Genomic DNA, 13,021 nt, shown 5'->3' with positions numbered 1-13,021 from the left:
CTACCACATCTTGGAGCTCTGAGGATTCATCTAACATTTATTGAATTCAATTCAATCATTTATTGAGTGGTGTAGCAGAAACCTCTGCTGTTTACGTTATGTCTGTCCTGTTGGCCCACTTCTAATTGCAGTTGAAGCTGTGTGCATGTGTGACCGTAGCTGTGGCTATGCATGGAGGCTGAGCCTAGATCCCGGCCTCAGACCGTGTTGTAGTCATGGTCACAGACTGAGCCCTCATTTTGGTCACAGGCTGAGCTCTGATCATGGTCACAGACTGAGCCTTCCTCCTGGTCACAGAGAGAGCCTTGATTCTGGTCACAGACTGAGCTCTACAGACTAAGCTCTGATCATAAGAGAACACAGCGAGAAAGAGATTGAGGATGGCTCAGTTCAGGCCACCCTCACTTCTGCAGTCGCAGGCAGGAGCCGTGCCCTCTCAGTGGGATATGAGGAGGGGAGGAATCAGAGTAAAGCCATCCTGCATCTGAACAAAGACAGTGCCAATTATGGCAGCTTGCATTCTCAGGTTCTTAACTTGGAAAAAGCCACTGTGGTTTCAGGCACAGCCTAATGAAGTTTTCAGAGCTGTGTCTTATTTCCTTTAGCGCATAGAGGTTATTGTGTTTTACAGGAAAATTAACTGGCAATTAAATTTCTGAAAAAGCGTTTGAAACTCCTACAAGCAGTGCCTCATTGTTTTGCAAGATTGGATACACAATGTAATAATTCCATCTGCAAATTAATTTTCTCTCACTCACAGCTTCTGATGTAACTGCAATGTCATCCATTTAGTCATTCATTCATCGTTTGATTCAGTGCACATTTACTATGTACCTCATGTTGAACCTGGCACTGTGGGGAAGGCGGAGGTGGGTCTCTGCTTCCCAGGCAGCTTCCTGTCTAGAAGGAAGGCAAGATTTTTCTCAGAAATAAAGGTCACAGGAGGCAGACTATTAGAAGGAGATTTATAGTGATTTGGACTTCCAGATTTAGGAGGAGGGGGAGGTAACTCCTGACTTTGTCTCAGTGAAGAAAGAATAGAAAGAAAGCTGAAAGTAGCCGGCTGCAGTGGCTCATGCCTGTAATCCCAGCACTTTGGGAGGCCGAGGCAGGTGGATCATGAGGTCAAGAGATTGAGACCATCCTGGCCGACAGGGTGAAACCCGGTCTCTACTGAAAAAACAAAAATTAGCTGGGCATGGTGGCATGCACCTGTTGTCCTAGCTACTCGGGAGGCTGAAGCAGGAGTATTGCTTGAACTTGGGAGGCAGAGACTGCAGTGAGCAGAGATTGCACCACTGCACTCCAGCCTGGCGACAGAGAGAGAGAGAAAAAAAGAAAGTTGAAAGTAGTAGTAACTAACATTGATTGGGCACCTGCTGTATGCCAGACTCTGTGGCAGGTGTTTTGCATCTGGGATATCATTCAATCCTTAGGCCAGTCCTATGAGGTAGTGTTATCACCTCCATTTACAGATCAGGAAACTGAGGCTCAGACAGGTTGGATGACTTGGTTGAGATCACATACCCAGCACCTGTTGGAGTCTGTTTTGGAACCCACAACTGTCTGATTAAAACATTTACCACTAAACATGATGATTTTCTAAGGATGACTTCTTTGCCAAGTGGTTTGTAGCCTTCCTGCTTCCCATCAGCACAAATGAAGGAGTTGGAGAAGGTCTAGAGGGGAGCTCTGCCAAGGCCAGAATGACATCAGATATGCTCTGAAGAAGTAAGCGGCTGGGACTGCAGGAGAGATGGCTACGTGGTCACTTACTGAATACCTACTATGTGTCTACGTAGTGCTTTCCATACGTTTTCTCATTTCATCCTCACATACACTTTTCAGGGTAGGCATTATTAGCTGCATCATTTTTGTCGTTGTTAAGGAAACGAAAACTTAGAGAAGCTAAATGATCTGTTCACGGTCACACAACTGGTAAATGACAGAGCTGTGATTCATGCTCAGGTCTGTCTGAAGTCTGACTCTTTTCTTTTCTTTTCCTTTTCTTCTTTTCTTTCTTCCTTTTTTTTTTTTTTTTTTTTTGAGACGTAGTTTTGCTCTTGTTGCCCAGGCTGGAGTGCAATGGTGTGGTCTTGGCTCACTGCAACCTCTGCCTCCCTGGTTCAAGCAATTCTCCTGCCTCAGCCTCCCAAGTAGCTGGGGTTACAGGCATGTGCCACCATGCCTGGCTAATTTTTGTATTTTTAGTAGAGATGGGGTTTCACCATATTGGCCAGGCTGATCTCGAACTCCTGACCTCAAGTGATCCACCCGCCTTGGCTTCCCAAAGTGCTGGGATTACAGGTGTGAGCCACCATGCCCGGCCCTGACACTTTTCATCTTACTTTGCTGCTTCTTCTGTGGTGTGGTGTATTCCCAGCCTTGGGGCATGGTGGACTGTTACAAGGCACACATTGTAGGTTGTTCCTAGGAGTTTCTCAGATTAGGCATCAGGAAGAAGGGATGACTTGTCCTGAGGCTCAAGCCCTAATTCTGGCTCCTGTCCCCAGCTGGATCCTTAGCCAGAGCCAATCATCTCATCCACCTCTTTTTAAGAGGCCTAATCTATCCTATGGCAGTTACTAACACCTGGACATAGATGACATGCTAATCCTACCTGGGCCCTTCCCCTGAGCTGCAGACCTTTACCTGTTCACCTTCTGGACAACTCTTTCCAGAAGACCCTGGGAATGTGAACCCAGCACAGCCAGATGAAATCATCACCTTCTCCTGCCTACCCTTCCTAATGGTCCCCTTTTCAGTGAATGGCACCCTCTGAAAGCCTTTCTTTTCAAATCCTTTCCTCTCTCAAGTGTATAAATAACAACTTGGTGACTGCATCCTGTCTTTTCTTCCGATGGTTCCCTCGCTCCACCCCCACACCACTGCCTTGGTTCAGGCCTCGTGCCTCCTCCCAGATGGTTACCTGCCTTTAGTGTTGCTCTGCCCAGCTCCATACTGTAGCTGGAGTGGTGGTTGCAGAGGGCACGGGCTCTGAACCTGTGATGTGCTGTCACCCATGGCAAGTCCCTTAACCTTTCTGTGTCTCCTCCTCCCTGTAAGTGAAATGAAGATAACAGAACCTTCCTGGTAGGTTTTGTATGAATTATATGATGTGATACGGATAAAGCATGTGGAAATGGATTTGGTTCATAATAGACACTCAATAACTATTAGCCAGTGCAATCAGACCAGACCAGATGACGCCTATTCTGCTCAGAGTCTTCTGATAGCTCCCCATTGCCTCTGGAATTGAATCCAAGCTCCTTATAGGCCTTTGAATTTGGCTTGGACCATCTCTCTAGCATCATATCCTAATATCCTGGAGTTTATCCCTTACCCCCATCTCTACCTCTTGTCTTGCCCCAATATTTTTTCTACCTTATTTTTGTGCGTATTTATGGTGTAGGACATGATGTTTTGAAATATCTATAAATTGTGACATTTCCCCATTTTTATTTCCATCCATATGGATAGAAACTTGGGCTTCTAGGATGCAGCACAAGGAGTGGGGATCCAATGTCTTAGTTCGATCTGCTATAACAGAATACTGTAGACTGGGTGGCTTGAACAATGGGAATTTATTTCTTATAGGTTTGAAGTCTGGAAGGCTGAGACCAGGGTTTCAGCATGGTTGGGTTCTGGTGAGGGCCCTCTTCCTGGTTTACACGTGGCTGAGTTCTCATGGTGTCCTCACATGGTAGATAGAGAGCACAGAGAGGAAGCAAGCCCTCTTACATCTCTCCTTATGTGGGCACTAATCCCATCATGGGGGCTCTACCCTCAAAGCCTAAACACTCCCAAAGGCCCCATCCCCAAATATCATCACATTGGTTTCAACATACGAATTTTGGGGAATACAAACATTCCGTTCATAGCACCAAGGCTAAGCCCAGGAGATTTCTTGAACTGAGGAGATGGACTGAGTCTGGGAGAGCAGGGCAGATAGAATACTGGAGAGGAGACAGCGCACATAGAGAACTCTGGAGAGCTTCAGAGGGTCCCACTCAAGAACTCAGTGCAGAACTCATCAGGGCCTGCATGTGAGAAAATAACTTGGGGCCAGGGAAAGTCCATTCAAAAGAGTTAGAGGTAACAGTGCCCAGTGCTCACACAGGGCTGAGAACACACTCTAGCTGTTTCTACCAGCAGGATTTGAAACCTCATGGTTCTTAAGGCATGGAGTATGGAACTAAGATAGGTCTTGCCTCACTAGTGGAAATAATGAGCACTGAACCTGCCTAGCAAATTTTATTTATTTTATTTTATTTATTTTATTTTATTTTATTTTTTTTTTGAGACTGAGTCTCGCTCTGTCGCCCAGGCTGGAGTGCAGTGGCGCAATCTCGGCTCACTGCAAGCTCCGCCTCCCGGGTTCACGCCATTCTCCTGCCTCAGCCTCTCTGAGTAGCTGGGACTACAGGCGCCCGCCACCACGCCTGGCTAATTTTTTGTATTTTTAGTAGAGACGGGGTTTCACCGTGGTCTCGATCTCCTGACCTCGTGATCCACCCGCCTCGGCCTCCCAAAGTGCTAGGATTACAAGCGTGAGCCACCGCGCCCGGCCCTGCCTAACAAATTTTAAAAGCAAAAGCAGAAAGGATTTTAAAAGCAAAAGCAGAAAGGATCTCTGTTTCCAAGTAACTTAACTGCATTCCAGAAACATAATTTAAGAATATGTATAGGAATACAAAAATATCCAGCACCCCAAAAGGTAGAGCTATAAAATCTGGCATCTAATAAGTTATCAGGCATGACAAGAATCAGAAATATATTATCCATAATAAGGAGAAAAATTAATCAATTGAAATCAACCCAGAAAGCAAAAAATATTAGAATGGGCAGATTAAGAGGTTTAACTTGTTGTTTTAACTGTATTCCATATGATAATAAGTAGAGACATGGAGATACTTAAAAAGGCCAAAGTCAAACTTTTAGAGATAAAACTACAATGGTTGAAGTGAAAAATACATCGGATGGGATTAATGGCAGATTAGACATTGTAGAATAAAAAATTATTGAACTTGAAGACATAGTAATAGAAACTACCAAAAATGAACACACAGAAAAGAAATAGAAAAAAATGAATATAGCATTAGTGAACTATGGGACAATTTCAGGTGGCTTTATATATATGTAATTGGAGTCACCAGAAGAAAAAAGACAGGCAGAGTAGCGGGTGGGGCAGAAAAATATTTTAAGGAATAATGTTCACAAAATGTCCAAATTTGATTCAGACTATAAACTCACAGCCAAGAACCTCAATAAATCCCAGGAACAAGAAGCATAAAGAACACTACCCCAAGGTACATCATAATCGAATTGCAAAAAATCAGAGATAAGCAACTACAGAGAAAGATGCTACTATACAGAGAATAAAGATAAGGATGACAGTAGACTTGCCAGAAACAATGCAAACAAGGGGACAATAGAGAAACATCTTTAAAATACCGAAAAATAAATACTGCCTACTAGAATTCTATACTCAGCAGACATGTCTTTCAAAATCAAAGGCTAAAAACATTCATCACCAACAGACCCATATGCTAAGAAATGTTAGAAGTCTTCTGGACAGAAGGAAAATGATATCAAATGAAAGTCTGTATCTGCATGAAAGAATAAAGAGCACTAGAAATAGTAACTACATATACAAGTATATGACTTTTTCATATCATTTAAATCTTAAAGATAATGTCTGTGTAATTAAAAATAATAACAATGTACTGCAGGGTTTGTAACATATGCAAAAGGAAAATGTACGATAACATGAACACTAAAGTTGCATGGGGATAAATGGAAGTACACTATCGTAAGGTTCCCATACCATACTTAAAATGGTATCATATCACTTGTAAGAAGACTATGACAGGTTAAAAATATATGTATATTATAAACCCTAATGCAACGATTAACAAAACAAAAAGTGATGATTTATAAACCAACAAAGGAGATAAAATCGTAAAACATACTTGCTTAATCCAAATGAAGGCAGAAAAAGAGAAAAAAAATGGGACAAATGGAAAACAAATAGTAAGACGACAGATTTAAACTTGGCCATAAGAATAATCACATTAAATGTAAATGATCTAAACACCCCAATTATAAAAACATTTCAGATTGAATAAAAAACATGGCCTAATTACACACTGCCCACAAAAAACATACCTTAAAAATAAAATATACAGTAGATTTAAAAGGATGGAAAAATATATACCATGCTAACACCAATTAAATGAAAACTTGTGTGTCTATATTAAATTTCAGAGCCAAAAAAATTACTGGGGTAAAGAAGATGATTTTGTAACGGGAAAAGGATCAATTCATCAAGAGAACATAATCATCCTAAAATTTTATGAATCTAATGAGAGCCTCAAAATACTTGAAGCAAAAACTGAGGTAATTTCAAGGAAAAAATAGACAAATCCACAATCTTAGATATTTCAATTCTCACTTCTCAATAACTGATAGAAAAATTAAGAAAATCAATAAAGATATAGAAGTTTTGAACACTACAAGCCAATTTCACTAAATTCACATTTAGTGAATTACTTTTGTGAGTGCAAAAGTAATTGCAGTTTTTGTATTGTTGGAATTTGCTGTTTGATATTGGAATACATTTTTAAATAAATGTGGTTATGTTATACATCATTTTAATGGGCATTTGTTTTTTTTCTAATGACTTATTACTTGCTGTTTATTCTGTTTATTTTATGTTTATTTTAGACTATGGAAAGACAAAAAGCAAATTCAAGTGATTTTCTTATGTGAGTTCAAAACGGGTCTTAAAGCAGCGGAGACAACTCGCAACATCAATAATACATTTGGCCCAGGAACTGCTAACAAACATGCAGTGCAGTGGTGGATCAAGAAGTTTGCAAAGGAGACGAGAGCCTTGAAGATGAGGAGTGTAGTGGCTTGCATCGGAAGTTGACAGCGACCAATTGAGAGCAATCATCAAAGCTGATGCTCTTACAACTACACAAGAAGTTGCCAAAGAACTCAACGTTGACTGTTGTATGGCCATTTGGCATTTGAAGCAAATTGGAAAGGTGAAAAATCTCAATAAGCTCATGAGCTGTGCAAAAATTTAAAAAAAAATCATCATTTTCAAGTGTCATCTTCTCTTATTCTACGCAATAACAATGAACCATTTCTCGATCGGATTGTGATGTGTGATTAAAAGTGGATTTTATATGACAACCGGCAATGACCAGCTCAGTGGTTGGACTGAGAAGAAGCTCCAAAGCACTTCCAAAAGCCAAACTTGCACCAAAAAAAGTCATGGTCACTGTTTGGTGGTCTGCTGCCAGTCTGATCCACAACAGCTTTCGGAATCCCAGCAAAACCATTACATCTGAGAAGAATGCTCAGCAAATCGGTGAGACGCACGGAAAACTGCAACACCTACAGCCAACATTTGTCAGCAGAAAGGACCCAATTCTTCTCCATGACGAGATCCAACCACTCGTTACACAAACAACGCTTCAAAAGTTGAATGAATTGGGCTACAGAGTTTTGCCTCACATGCCATATTCACCTGACCTCTTGCCAATTGACTACCACTTTTTCAAGCATCTCAACAACTTTTTGCAGGGAAAAGCCTTCCACAACCAGCAGGATGCAGAAAATGCTTTCTGCGAGTTCGTTTCAATCCTGAAGCAAGGATTTTTTACGCTACAGGAATAAACAAACTTATTTCTCATTGACAAAAATGTGTTGCTTGTAATGGTTCCTATTTTGACTAACAAAGATGTGTTTCATGTGGGTTTCATACCAGGGATGCAGGGATTTAACATCTGTGATGGTTAATATTGAGTGTCAACTTGATTGGATTGAAGGATGCAAAGTATTGTTCCTGGGTGTGCCTGTGAGGGTGTTGCCAAAGGAGATTAACATTTGAGTCAGTGGACTGGAAGAGGCAGACTTACCCTCAATTTGGGTGAGCATCATCTAATCAGATGCCAGTGCAGCTAGGATAAAAGCAGGCAGAGGAATATGGAAGGACTAGACTGGCTGAGTCTTCTGGCCTACATCTTTCTCCCATGCTGGATGCTTCCTGGCCACTAATATCAGACTCCAAGTTCTTCAGCTTTGGGACTTTTGGACCTTCAATCACAGACTGAAGGCTGCACTGTCGGTTTCCCTACTTTTGAGATTTTGAGACTCAGAGTGGCTTCCTTGCTCCTCACCTTGCAGACGGCCTATTGTGGGACCTCACCTTGTGATTGTGTGAGCCAATACTCCTTAATAAACTCCCCTTTATATATACATCTATCCTACTAGCTCTGCTCCTCTAGAGAACCCCGACTGATAAAACATCCACAAGTCAATAAATGTGATACACCACATAAACAGAATTAAAAACAAAAAAATCACATGATCATCTCAATAGATGCAGAAAAAGCATTTGACAAAATCCAGCACCACTTTATGATTGAAACCCTCAGCAAAATCAGCATAGAAGAGACATATCTTAAGGTAATAAGAGACATCTATGACAAACTCACGGCCAACTTTATACTAAATGAGGAAAAGTTGAGCATTCCCCCTGAGAACTGGAAGAAGACAAGGATGTTCACTTTTACCACTTCCATTCAACATAGTAATGGAAGTCCTAGCCAGAGCAATCAGAGAGGAGAGAAAAACAAAAGACATCCAAATTGATAAAGAGGAAGTCAAACTGTTGCTGTTTGCTGATGATATGATTGTATACCTAGAAAAACTCTAAAGACTCACCAAAAAGCTCCTAGAACTAGTAAATGAATTCTGCAAAGTTTCAGGTTACAAAATTAATGTACACAAATCAGTAACTCTGCTATATTCCACCAGTGACCAAGCCGAGAATCAAATCAAGAACTCAACCACTTTCGCAATAGTTACAAAAAAAAATAAAATACTTAGGAATATACTTAACCAAGGACATGAAAGACTTCTACAAGACAAACCACAAAACGCTGCTGAAAGAAATCATAGACGACACAAATAAATGGAAACACATCCATACTCATGGATGGGTAGAATCAATATTGTTAAAACGACCATACTGCCAAAAGCAATCTACAAATCCCATGCAATTCCTATCAAAATACCATCATCATTCTTCACAGAACTAGAAAAAAACAATCCTAATATTCATACGGAACCATAAAAGAGCCCATATAACCAAAGTGAGGCTAAGCAAAAAGGACAAATCTGGAGGCATCACATTACCCAACTTCAAACTATACTATAAGGCCATAGTCACCAAAACAACATGGTACTGGTATAAAAATAGGCACATAGACCAATGGAACAGAATACAGAACCCAGAAATAAAGCCAAATGATCTTTGATAAAGCAAACAAAAACATAAAGTGGGGAAAGGACATCTTATGCAACAAATGGATAATTGGCAACCACATGTAGAAGAATGAAACTGGATCCTCATCTCTCATCTTATACAAAAATCAACTGAAGATGGATTAAAAGCTTAACTCTAAGACCCGAAACCATAAAGATTTTAGAAGATAACATCAGAAAAACTCTTCTAGACATTGGCTTAGGCAAAGATTTCATGACCAATAACCCAAAAGCAAATGCAACAAAAACAAAGATAAATAGATGGGGTTTAATTAAATTAAAAAGCTTGTGCACAGCAAAAGGAATAATCAGCAGAGTTAAAGACAACCCACAGAGTGGGAGAAAATCTTCACAATCTATACATCTGACAAAGGACTAATATCCAGAATCTACAATGAACTCAAACAAAAAAAGAGAGAGAGAAAAAAAACAATCCCATCAAAAAGTAGGCTAAGGACATGAATAGACAATTCTCAAAAGAAGATATACAAATGGCCAACAAGCATATGGAAAAATGCTCAACATCACTAATTATAATGGAAATGCAAGTCAAAACCACCATGTGAGACCACCTCACTCCTGCAAGAATGGCCATAATAAAAGAATAAAAAAGTAATAGATGTTGGTGCGGACACAGTGAAAAGGGAACACTTTTACACTGTTGGTGGGAATGTAAACTAGTACAATTACTATGAAAAACAGTGTGGAGATTCCTTAAAGAACTAAAAGTAGATCCACCATTTGATCCAGCCATCCCATTACTGGGCATCTACCCAGAGGGAAAGAAGTCATTATACGCACTTTGGGAGGCTGAGGCGGGCGGATCACGAGGTCAGGAGATCGAGACCACGGTGAAACCCCGTCTCTACTAAAAATACAAAAAATTAGCCAGGCTTGGTGGCGGGCGCCTGTAGTCCCAGCTACTTGGAGAGGCTGAGGCAGGAGAATGGCGTGAACCTGGGAGGCGGAGCTTGCAGTGAGCCGAGATCGCGCCACTGCACTCCAGCCTGGGGAAAAAAAAAGAAGTCATTATACGAAAAAGAAACTTGCACACACATGTTTATAGCAGCACAATTCACAATTGCAAAAATGTGGAACCAACTCAAATGCCCATCAGTCAACAAGTGGATAAAGAAACTGTGATATATATATATATATATATATATATATATATATATATATATACACACAATGGAATACTACTTGGCCATAAAAAGGAATGAATTAATGGCATTCAGAGCAACCTGGATGGAATTGGAGACTATTATTTTGATTGAAGTAACTCAGGAATGCAAAACCAAACATTGTATGTTCTCACTCATATGTGGGAGCTAAGCTATGAGGACACAAAGGCATAAGAATGATACATTGGACTTTGGGGACTCAGGGGAAAGGGTGGGGGGTGATGAGGGATAAAAGACTACACATTGGGTACAGTGTACACTGCTTGGGTGATGGGTGCACCAAAATCTCAGGAATCACCACTAAATAACTTATTAATGTAACCAAACACCACCAGTTCCCCCCCAAAACCTATTGAAATAAAAAATTAAAAGTAAAAAAAAATGCGTTTGAACTTAGTTATAATGATTCAAAATTCATGGGCGAAAACTGCAATTACTTTTGCACCAACCTAGCACAACTCCACTCAATTAGAGCAGAATATGCATTCTTTTCAAACACACCATGAGGTCTTCCTGCAACCTTCCCTCATCTGACATGGCTTCGTGGCTGTGTGGCACCTCTGCAGTGTCACGGTGGCTACTGGAAGGGCCAGGCCTGTGCTGGGGATGTTGCAGCTGCGGCTGTGCTGTATTTCTATCCCAAGGACAACGAAGGCTACTGGTTCTGCTCCCTCTTTGTTCACAAAGTAGATCCCTGGAAGGATGCCTCCTCCGCCCTGCTGTCCAAGAAGGAGACCAGCAACCTCTACAAGATCCAGTTTCACAGTGAGAAGCCTGGGTGCCCGGATGCCTATAGTAGGCACTGATGGAGGCAGCACTGTCCATACTGCACCATGATGAGGACCACCCTGCTCCCTCATGGGCAACTGGAACACATGCTGTAGGGAGCAGGACCAGGCACTGCACCTGTGGAGGTTCTCAGGTGGCTACCCAGCCCTCATGGACTGCATGACAAGGAGTACCTGGAGGTCCGGAAGGAGTGTAGCTGGATGCTGTTGTCCAGGAGACACCAACTGCTTCTCGAGTTCAGCTTCTGGAATGAGCCACAGCTCAGAGTGGGCTCCAACATCTATGAGCTGAGGACATGAAGCTCAAGCCAGGAACCATGATGGAGTAGGGGAACAACTGGGCTCCTGCCAGCAGGTACCAGCAGCAAGTTTCAGCAGGAGAACCAGGAGGCGATGGTGGCTTCTCCCAGATAGGAGAGCTCCACTTTGTGCATCATCTCTGGGCTTATAAAGACCCACAGTCTTGGGAGGAGACCCAAAGTGCTGCCTGCAGGAAGAGGGGCTGGGATGAAATGTCTATTATACAGTTCTCCTGGTGCAACACGTGGAGTCTTGGATCAGGATCCTCTTGAAGACCTCACCTCTCCAGTGATGCTGCTAACACTTCTACCTCCTTCCTTTTCTCCCTCAGGGCAACCCTGGACAGAGGAGCACCCCAGTCCTGCTGTCATGGTTTTCTTTTGGCTCCGGGAGGAGTCTGAGGGTCCGTGCTTAGCTCAGACAACGGGGAACAGAAGGATGACAAATTCTGAGGACTTACAGCTCAGCTCAGCTCCTACCTGCCTTCCCCTCCTCCGTTCTTCCTCCTGCTGGAAGTAGTTCCTAATTTCTCTGAATGAAGTATAACAACCTTCTAGGTCTGCTTACATCTTTTTCTAAGATTTCTCAGTCCCCAGCTATCACCACAGAAATCCTCGGTTTAGCTTAATTGCACAAAAGGAAGTATGTCCAGTGGTTAGAGATGGGATGGGAGGGAAGGAGGTCAGGTCAGGCCAGGCCAGGTCCCCAGGAATTCCCTGATCTCCACTGGGCCACCGCCACCCACTTGTTGTTCAGTCTAAGCCAAGTCCCTCCTGATGGGGAAAATCCTGGAACTGCTAAAAAAAAAAAATCCCTCAAATCAGCAAGGTCAGGAGGATGTCCAGACAGTCCATCCAAAAAGAGAGGGAAAAAGGATGGGAACCAGGAAGGATTTAGGGGCAGGAGACAGACATGTAACAGAACCCAGAAGGTACAACTTAGAATTCAGAACTTGGGTCTGAACTACAGAATTTGGAATTTGGAATACAGAATTGGAAGATAGAACAGAGGTGACAGGCTGGGCACAGTGGCTCACGTCTGTAATCCCAGCACTTTGGGAGGCTGAGGTGGGCGGATAACGAGGTCAGAAGTTCAAGACCAGCCTGGCCAACATAGTGAAACCCTCTCTCTACTAAAAATACAAAAATTAGCCTGGCATGGTGGCATGTGCCTGTAGTTGCAGCGACTCAGGAGGCTGAGCCAAGAGAATTGCTTGAACCCGGGAGGTGGAGGTTGTGGTGAGCCAAGATCTTGTGGTGAGCTGAGATCACGCCACTGGACTCCAGCTTGGGCAACACAGCGAGACTCAGTCCCCGCCCCCTCCCCCCCAAAAAAAAGAAATAGTTGGAATAGAAGAAGTCTGGGGCATATCATTCAGATGCTAAAAAACAACATTTCCAGGACATC

The 13,021-nt window shown here is 42.3% G+C and overlaps 1 pseudogene; it reads left to right on the top strand.

Moving 5' to 3' along the window:
* The first annotated feature begins 11,061 nt into the window (after window positions 1-11,061).
* LOC100607528 lies at window positions 11,062-11,906 on the top strand (annotated as a pseudogene).
* Window positions 11,907-13,021: the final 1,115 nt, after the last annotated feature.

This window comes from Nomascus leucogenys, chromosome 19, assembly GCF_006542625.1.
Source record: "Nomascus leucogenys isolate Asia chromosome 19, Asia_NLE_v1, whole genome shotgun sequence".
Lineage (NCBI taxonomy): Eukaryota > Metazoa > Chordata > Mammalia > Primates > Hylobatidae > Nomascus > Nomascus leucogenys.
The sequence above is the reverse complement of the archived record's forward strand: the minus strand, read 5'-3'. Positions and strand labels throughout refer to the sequence as shown.